This window comes from Sorex fumeus, unplaced genomic scaffold (assembly GCF_029834395.1).
Source record: "Sorex fumeus unplaced genomic scaffold, SorFum_2.1 ptg000054l, whole genome shotgun sequence".
NCBI lineage: Eukaryota > Metazoa > Chordata > Mammalia > Eulipotyphla > Soricidae > Sorex > Sorex fumeus.
Genome location: NW_026606111.1, coordinates 50,474,053 through 50,484,579, shown reverse-complemented (window position 1 = coordinate 50,484,579; position 10,527 = coordinate 50,474,053). Strand labels below are relative to the sequence as shown.

Here is a 10,527-nt window from a genome sequence, read left to right as displayed (position 1 = left end):
AAAATTCACAGATTGACAGGCCACACATATCAGTACTTGCAGACAATGGAATTAAATACTATTAGAAAACCATCTTCTTGGTCAAGAGCAGACTATCTATTAAATTTGGGGGTTTTCAAACGTTATAGAGGAGTTAGCACCCTTAAGCTCTATGTTACTCAAGAATCAGTTATATGTTTTTCTTTTCTATTCTTCCTTTTATGTGGGGAGGGGACCGCACCCAGATGAGCTCTGGGCTCACTTCTGACTCTGTATCCAGAGATCACCCCTGGTGGGCTCAGGGTTCTGGGAATTGAACTCAGGTTAGCTGCATACAAGGTAAACACCCTCTACATGCTGCACTAGCTCTTTGGCCTATATGTTTCTTTTAGAAAATGAAATGTGAATAAAACATTTTTAATAATTAAAAATCATTTCTAATAAAACGTTTAATTAAAAAGTTTAATGCAGGCAAACACTGTTTTAATCATTAAAGTAAATTTAAAAATTAGAATAATACTTGGTAAAGCATAGAAACCTAGCAAGCAATAGGTGGTATATATCTTATTTGCAAATTGGAAACTGTAACACATTGTCCTTTTCCATTTCAAGGATGAGATGAATCCATAGAGTAGATTTGTTCACGAACAATGCTATATTCTCTCCTGGATGCGTATTTAAAAATACTTGCCAATGTGCCTGTTTCTCAACGTTTTGAGTACTATAGTCCTCTTTTCTATTGTTAGATCTTTCTCTTGTTTTATTTTTACTTTATGTTCCAATTTCTTTTATTTTTAATTTCTAAATTTTAATTACTGAGACACCATGAGGTACAGTTGTAGACTTACAAATTTTTGTGCATGGGATTCAATTATACAATGATAAAATACCCATCCCTCCCCCAGTGCCCATTTCCCACCACCAATGGGTCCCAGTATCGCTCCAATCCCCCATCCCCTCCTCCCACCCTGACTCTGTGGCAGGGCATTCCCCTTGGTTCTCTCTCTCCTTTTTAGGCATTGTGGTTTGCAAAAGAGGCATTGAGTGACAATCATGTTTGGTCTAATAGTCTATGTTCAGCATGCTCTCCCATCCTGGGAGGATCCTCCCAACACCCTTTATTTGGTGCTCCGTTCTCTATCTGAGCTGCCTTTTCTGCTAGCGAGTGTGGTTGGTCTCCAAGCTATGAAGAAAAATTCCTGACACTAACCTCGGCCACTCTTGGAGTTGGTCTCCTATTTTGTTATTTTATGTTCTCCTGGTGAATGCAATCTTGCCCTGTCTGTTCCTCTCTTTCTGACTCGTTTCGCTTAACATGATACTCTCCATGTAGTACCACTTTTATGTAAATTTCATGACTTCATCTTTTCTAACCCCTACATAGTACTCCATTGTGGCAAGGTACCAATGTTTCTTTAACCAGTCTTCATTTATGGGGCACTCAGGTTTTTCCCAGATTCTGGCTATCGTAAAGAGTGTGTGCAGCTCACTCTTATGGCTGGGGACACAACAGGTGTTTTGCTTCTGACTGCTTTAATATGGGAATTTTTGAAATTTTGAAATTGCCCTCTCTGAAAGTTTTGTTGCTCAAGCAGTGAGGTTTCTGTCACAATGCCTGTTTCGTCAGAAATCTCTATAATTTTTCATTTGAAATCTTATTTTTTCCTTAAAATTTTTAAATTAAATGCACAATTACACAGATACACAGCTACAAAGTTGTGATTGAGTTTCCATCATAGTGTTCCAACACCCATTCCTTCATGACAGTGTACATTTCCAACCACTAATGTCCCCATTTTCCCTCCTGCCACCCACCCCCAGCCAGCCTCTGTGATCGATGGCAGACTCTTTTCTTCTCTCTTTGACTCTGTCTATCTCTCTCTCTCTCTCTGTCTGTCTCTGTGTCTGTATGTCTCGCTGTCTGTCTCTTTCTCCTGTTCCCCCCATTCTTTCCTTTTGCACATTATGGTTTGCAATACAGGTACTGAAAGATTATCATGCTTATCCTTTTCCTCCTTTCAGCACTCAGTTCTTTATGTGACCTTCATTTTAAATCCCAAGCCATTTTCAGATTGGTTAGAAACCCTAAATCAATTTCTGAAATAAAAATGCACCAAACCCATCCAAGAGACCCTGCTGCTGAGCTGCTCTTCCTGCCTGAAGACGTCTCTCTGGCTTCTTGAAAGAACAGCATGCATCCTGGGAGCATCCTCCCAACACCCATTATTTGGTGGTCCCGTTTTTATCAAAAAATAATAAAAAAATAAAAAAATACAAGAACAATCCGTTTTGATTCACTTGAAATATGGAAATTCTGAATTTCCCGAGTAAGAGATTTTCCCTGGCTTAACTGAGAGGATTAAAAAGTAAACTGCATAAAATAGCTTTGTAATAGCCCATCTTATGGTGATTCAATTAAAAAATAAATGAATAAAATATAAATTACTCATAAAGATTAAAATTGCCACACCAAATACATGCACCTTGATTTGATACAGATAACTCACATTTGAAAATAGAGAGAGAAGGACTAAAACAAAGTGAAAAAAGCAAATGACTCCTGAGGAGGTCATATATATAGTAATTAATATGGGAGGAGCTAGTGCTGGAACATACGAAAAGGTATTTATGATTCAAGGATTCACACCCAGAGATGTTATTGCAAAATTATGAAAATATATATAACTATTTCACAATACCCACAACCATGTATGGTGAGACTCTAAATTAGATATCAATTATTTATTCACACAGATGTATTCATATGCCTATCATATGCACAAGTGAGATCAACGGAAATAATTCTTAGCACTGACATCCTTGGACACTTAAGTAGTAATCACGATTTTATGATTAAATTTTTATGATTTCATTGGCAGTGTTTGATTCCTTAACCAAACTTGAATGTCTTTAAAAGACCAAATACAGGAATATTAATTAATTTTCAATTTAATATAAAAAATGCTGAATTTACATGTTAAACAGAGATGGATGTCTTTTTCAATAGTCTCTTTTGGACACTTTCTTTTACTTGTTTTATTAAGAACTGAATGTGGTACCCTATAATCACGAATTCCATCCCTAGTGCTCGCTATTCTACTTCTACTAATCAAAACAAACTTCATTTTAGACCTAGTTTTCAGTAATCTCAACTAAATATTATAGTAAATAGTAAGTCTGATCAAATAATTCTGTTATACAGCAGGTGTTTAAGATGCTTACACAAGTGACAAGAATAATGAGAAAGAAATGAACACTCCAAATTGTCATTGAATTATGCAAAGAATACATGTTCTAATTGACCATATAAAAGAAAGAAAATTAAAGTAAATTCCTTGGTAAGTTCTGGTAGTCTTGCAACCATGTTGCCCATGTGGTAATCAGCTAATTAAGTCTTCCTTAATTTGGATGTTCCTTTTTCACATCCCTGATATCACTATTTTCCTCTCAGATCCCATTCCCAGTAAATCATGTGCTCACCAGATCTTGTTGTTTCAAGCTTTTTTTTCAGAGGAACCCAAATGTCAAGTCCTTCCTTCTGCACTTATTGTCTCTTTTCCTATCATTTCAGACTTTGCTCCCAGCAGTTTTTCCACATTGTATACAACTTTCCTTCAAGGGAGTTGAAGCTTGTTAATTTTGAGAGTTTACTGGGATCATTTTCCTTTAGCCATACGTGAAAGGTAGCAAAACACTTTTCAAATTTTTCTGTTCCCAGCCAGTCAACTACCCTTTCCTGGGAAAATTTGTTAGCAGTTTATTCTCAAGTGTGTCAGAAACTGTATTCGTTTTCCTCCATTTCCAAAAAAGTAGTTACTGGTACCAAGCAGACTTAATTAAATATATGTTCCTGTTAACCCACTTGCATTTGGGATCCATGTGAACACCTTTCACATGGCTTTTATGAAAGGTGGTCATCCAGTTTGCTTTTCTGGTGGCATTCTGTTTCTAATTATTCCTCTCCACAGCTAAGTAACGTGAAAATACCAACCTTAGTAAATGGTATGATTGAAAGCTCCAGAAGGAATGCCAGCCCTTTCAGCTATCTCGGTCTTATATGTAACCTGTTCTTTGGAACCTATCTTGTTTTCATATTTTTGTTTTGCTTAACATTTCTGAAAAACATATTAATGTGATTAAAACACATCTACCAACTCTCCTATGATGATCACCAGCTGTCCAGTTCCCTACCTTTCCCGGTTTCCTTGCCATCCATCCATCACCCCATTAACTCTCCCAGGACCATCTCTTTCCAACATCACCTTCCAGGCTCAAGGTTAAGCGGTACCAACCGCTTTGGTCGTGGTAACCTAGTGCGCATGTCTTAGTCCAGTACATCCCCCAAGGCAGCCCCAATGACACTGATAACGTTGGTTCTTGTGTGAGCTGCAGTTAACAGCGATGTTTAGAGAAGGCTACAGGCACCAGGAACCATGGAAGACCACAGAGCAGCCCCTCAAGGTAATATAATTTGAGCTCCCCCTGCCAGAAATGTCCAGATGCCATTGCCTGAAAGCAGGCTTTCCCACAGCGGGGAGTTTACAAATGCAAAGACTTACAGAGGCAATGGACCTCATTGTTGAAACTAGCTAGCAAAGGGTCACCGTGATAGCGACTCTGAATATTGTTGGGAATAAGGGAAATGGTGCAGCTAGGGGTGCTGAACAGAGGGCCAGAGGACATGGTGACTTATCTTTGCATCTCCCAGGAGCTCATCTTCAGGCTTCATGCTGCAACAGTTCTCTTGGCTTGGTCCCTGTTAAGAGTCATCCTTGAATGACTCTGAGGCCGTTGACCACTCATCTGGAAGGTTCATTCCCCAGTCTATGTGGTCGCATCCACCAGCCATCATTTATGATTAGACCACCCGAAACTTTTAGAGATGTGTTTCAAATTTCGTTATTTTCCAAAAGTGGCCATGAGGCATAAACACAGAATCCATGAAAGAATTTTAACTTTATTTCCGGTCACCTTTGACTCATCTTCCTTCTTTAGCCTATTCCGAATTTTTTCTTTTAATTCTAATCCCCAGACTGTGCCATTTCTCCCATTTTTTTTTTTTGGAGGACACCAGGGATGGGGCATACTTGACTGTGCTCTGGTCTTACTCCTGGCTCTGTGCTCAAGTTTCACATCTGGTGGTTATCTGAGGACCATAAAGGATTGCAAGAATTGAACTGGGTCCTTCTTGCTTGCAGAGAAAATGCCCTGTCAGCAAAACTGTTCCTCTGATTCTACCCCACTATTCATCAGGCCCATGCAATTTCTCCTCTTATGGGTTTATAACCCTGTACCAAGTTTATCTTTCTTAGATTCTTGTGTATTCCCCCTTTGTCCTCTCTATAACTCTATAACTTCCCCTGAGCTGCCTCAGGTGTCCCCTTCTGGAGGGTGTCCAATTCTGCAGGAAAACCCGGGGAGCTGCGGGTGAGGAGTGGTGAACCTGGCTTGTGCTCCCCCTACCCAGCTGGAGGGGAGGCGCTGATTAGGTGATGGACAGTCCCAAGGAGCTGCTGCAGGTGTTCCCCGAAGGTGTCCCCCTGTGGAGGGTGTCGAGTTCAGTGGAAAAAGGCACGGGGCTCTTGTTTTATTTATACTTTATGTTCCAATCTTAATGGTATCACCAGCCACTCAGTCAACCTAGCTAAACCCTAAAGTCTCTATCACTTTCTCCTGCACGAGTCTCTGCTTTCTGACAAAAGGGAGGACCTCAGAATGCTGACATAAATCTAATACCCAGGGCCACAAGAGATAGTGTAGTGCTTATGGAACTTGTCTCACATGCACTCAATTTGACTCCCAGCGCCACATGATTGCCAGAGTATCAAAGGCTGCATAGCCTCAGAGGACCCCAAGCACCATGGCCACGTTTTCTGAAAATTGTCTGTAGTGCCCCCACACCTCCTGAGCATTGCTTTACAGACTCTCTCAGAAACCAAAAAATATGTAATGCCCCAGAAACATGTACTTGTCTTAAAAAGGGAGCCTCAGTTGAGGTGAGGTTCACAAGAAAATATTGCATGAAAACATAAATCAAAAAGCAGGGGAGACAGTGTAAATCATGTGAGTACAGATCATATATTTGGTGAAATGTGTTAAGATTCAGATGCCCTAGTCTTCGCACCAGGGATATTCCTTCAAAAATGCCCCAATATACTGGAAAGGTTCTAGAACATTAGATGACTGAAACTCAATTATGAGCAACTTTGTAACTGTGTATCTCTTAGTGATTCTAATCTTTAAAGTAAATTTTAAATATACCCATCAAAGTAACCTTTTTACCACTAAATGTGAAAGATACTTTCTAATACTTATCCTCACCAGAAGCTCAACAGAGTGTGACACTTGCCAGGAAATGTCCTCCCTTGCATTTTTCTCATGATACTTTTAGTACTTCACTCTTCTGTTTCTTCCCTTTTCTTATGCCAAAGATTCGCATCTCCCTTGCAAGCTCCTGAAACATTATCCATTCAACATTGATGCACTTTGCCACTGCTCCTCTTGGCGTCTTGTCCACGAACTGATTCTAAAACATAACATAGCTGCAATTACAGTATTCATGCCAAAGACAGTCATTGATATATCTTTGGGTTTAGCTTTCTACAAGCTATTGGCACAGAGGTGAGTAACATTTTTTTCCTACAGAGAACACACAAATAGTTATGCTGGGTTTTAAAGTTACATCAGTATTTTTAATGTTTTATTGAATATCTGTGATATAGACCATTACAAATCTATTCATAATTTGCTTCCAGTCATACAACGATCCAACTTCCATCCTTCCTCTAGTGTACATTTCCCAAAACCAATATTCCTGGTTCCCTAAAACCATCCCCCAACAAACTACCCCCACCCCCAGCCTGTCTCTATGGCAGGATCTTTAATTCTTTCTCGTTGTCTCCTTTTTATTTTGTGCATTAAGGGTCTCATAAAGGTACTAAGAGGTCATCATGTTTGTTCAAGGAATTTAGCATTTTTATCAGGAAGGTAAGCCTGGAGTAGCTTTGAGGTATGGAAATGACTGCTGAGGCTTCCATAAGTACAGGGCAGTGGGTGTGGGATGCCCATCCTGCCCAGAGAAAGCCTGGAGATTTCAGTCAAAAAACACACATATCCGAATTTTCAGCTGTTATGTTTCAGTGAGAGCCATCCTGAGACGGTGGAAACCAGAGGAGGGCATGGTGGCGATTTTGTATTGTGGGAGAAAGTGGCTGCACTGGGTTCTGGTTGGGTGGGCACCAAACTAACCTGCTTCCCTCCAATTTACCCTAGTGTCTTCAGCCTTTTGCAGTTACAAGGTTAACTGTGGCTGCTGATATCTTCGAGATTTGTCTATCGGTCTCTGAAACAAGACCAATCCATTAGCTTGTATAGCTGAGCCAGGGGTGGGTTTGTGAACATGGCTCCCACATATCTTTCGGGAGTTTAATTTCTCGGGAAACGTAGTCCTGAGTTGTTGGGAGCCAGCCAGAGGCACAGTGGCGATTTGAGGTTATCAGGAAGCATGAAGACACCATCAGACTGTTGATGCACTCACCTGAGGGTACAGGTTGACTTCCTGCAGGCACTGCACCACCAGACTAACAAATATTCTTTGAATGAATGAACGAATAATCAACTTTTTCAAAATGTGTCTCTTTATTGCATTTTAGAAGGGTAACTTCTAACAGGAAAACAATCTTCATGGTATAATCAAGACCTACGATTTATTTTTAATATATTTAATAAAAGCTACACATTTTGGAAATTTATACAAAGAAATTCTTTTAAATTATCTGTCTTCATAATTTACTTGTAAATTACTAAGATATCACTGTTTCTTCCACCGTTCTTAGCATAGAAATTTACAGACAGAATGTGCTAAGTAAAAATTCATTTTGGCTCTTCTGTTCAATGTAGTACTGGAAGTACTTGGAAGAGAAAATAGATAAGAAAAAGATATTAAGGGTTTTTCATGTATGAAAGGTAGAAATAATCTCTCACTATTCACAGAAGATATCATACAATATTTAGAGAATACTAAAATCTCTACGAAAAAACTCCTAGAGGCAATAGACTTTTATAGTAAAATTGCAGGCTATAAACTCAATACCGAAAAGTCTATGGATTTTTTATATGCAAATAATGAGAGAGAAGAAAGTGACATGAAAAAGCAATTCCATTCATAATCGTGCCTCAGAAAATCAAGAACCTTGGAATCAGCTTAACTAAGGAGGTAAAGGACCTATACAATAGGAAATTAAAAAGGACACGAGGAAATGGAAACATATATACTGCTTATGGAATGGGAGAATTGACATTGTCAAAATGGCAATTCTCCAAGAAGCATTGTAAAAATTCAACTTGATCCCTATAAAGATACCCATGACATTCTTCAAAGAAATTGATCAAGCACTCCTGAAATTCACATGGAACAACAAACGCACACGAATAGCTAAAGAAATTCTTGGGGAAAAGACGATGGAGGCATCACCTTCCCCAACCTCAAACTCTACTACAAACGATAATAATGAGAACAGCATGGGACTAAAACAAAGGCTCAGCTGCAGACCAATGGAAAAGGATTGAATATACTGACACACACCCTCAAATATATAATCATCTAATCTTTGATAAGGGAGCAAGAAATGTGAAGTGGTTCAAGAGAGTCCTTCTAAACAAACGGTGCAGAAAAAACTGTACAGCTGCATGCAAAAAAAAAAAAAATAGCTCAGACCTCTACCTAACACCATGCACAAAAGTCAGATAAAAATGGGTCAAAGGCCTCAACATCAGACCAGAATCCCTCAGGTTCATTGATGACAAGGTCGGCAAATCCCTCCACGACATTGAAGCTAAAGGTATCTTCAAATATAACACGCCACTTGCCAAGCAACTGGAAACAGAGATAAACAAAGGGAACTATCTTAAATTAAGCAGCTTCTGTACCTCAAAAGAAACTGACCAGAAAGAAAGACTCCACCATGCGGGCAAGATACTCGCAGAAGCCTACCAGGTTCTCTGAGAGTGAGAACTGGACAATCAGAGTTGCTGTCTTCTAAATAAGATCCAGTCTCTGGATGTTGGCTATTGATGGCATTACATGGATCCAGGGGTAGTTCGTGGTTGTAACACTTAATTACTAGAAGATGGGGGATCTGGAAGGAGGGGGCACAGTCTTGATCTGAGCAGCCATGGAGATCTCATACCCTGGTCCCGCACATTTGGGTTCCTCTTCCAGTTCCTTCATGCATGAGGCTCCTTCAAGCTTGGGAAGAGTGGTCTCTAAGCGTACCTATGGCTGGTTGCAGAGGTCTTCAGCTGCCGGGGCTATGCTCAGGGCGGTGAGGGAATCTCACCCCGCCATCTCCAAGGGGTCCCAGTGAGGAAAGCCAGGTGCGAGGTCAGGAGACTGTTGTTTTAGACATATTTGGAATTAATTTTAGATCAAAAAGTATGCATCATTGAAAATACTTATGTGCTTAGTAATAAATTACTACAAACTTGTTCAATCACGTCAGAGAGCCCACTCTGCTCAGAGAACTAGATTTTTAATTACAGATCCGTTTTTCCCATGTGTCATGATTGAGAATCACTATCAGTAGATATGAAACTCACTATACACAAAGATGCACACAGGTTACTATGAGTCATCTATGTTGTTGATATCAGTTGACCATTAAACTTCACTGAGACCCTTTGTTCTGTCCTTTATAGGAGCCACATGAGTCTCACCTTCCGTTCACGTTGAACTTGTAATAAGGTGGAATGAAATCATCAATATGCTTCTCACCTCATCCTTCAGGAGAAAAATCCTACATACATTCAAGGTGGTCAAAGTGCAGACAACACCATCCGCCTTTTCCTGGAGATGTACACGGGACTGAGGCGAGAACAGCAAAAGGCTCTAGTTTAATGGTCTTAATTAAGGTTTCAGGGAACGACATTAAACAAACTCATATCCCATCTTCCAAAAGAATTATTCTGTAAAACTGATGCCTAGGGTATGGTAAAAGATAATATGGTAAAAACCATATTTTTCTTTCTGGGACATTAAATTTCTAAATCTATTTATTTATGCTGCTTTGAAATACATTCCTTGATTAGGAATCATTGTCTGCCATAGGAGTGAGGAAGGACAACACTCAAAGTAATAAGAAGAGAAAAATATGGAAAAATTAACTCCTACTAAGTTTAACACATATACTAAAATTGAAATGGTAAAATGATGAGCAGGGTCCTTGCACAGAAATGATATGCAAACTTGTAAAGCATTCCATATTTTTGTTGCAAGAAGAATGAACAGGTCTACTTTAAGCTAAGACAATCCCCACAAGTACAAAAATTATACATAAAGAGAGCACAAATCCCCATCACAAAAATCTCTCTCAATGTCAATGGACTAAATGTGCCAATTCAGAGGCACAGAATGGGAAGATGAATTAGAAAACTGAAACCAACATTCATTCTGCTGCCTGCAGGAAACACATCTGAACAATCAAATCACCCATGGGCTAAAAGTAAAAGTCTGGGAAACAAGTTTTCAAGAAAATATCACCTCCACAAAGC

General features: G+C 39.5%; 1 pseudogene; it reads left to right on the top strand.

The window, feature by feature from the left end:
- The first annotated feature begins 10,150 nt into the window (after nt 1–10,150).
- Nucleotides 10,151–10,244, top strand: LOC130033877 (uncharacterized; annotated as a pseudogene).
- The last annotated feature ends 283 nt before the right edge of the window (nt 10,245–10,527 follow it).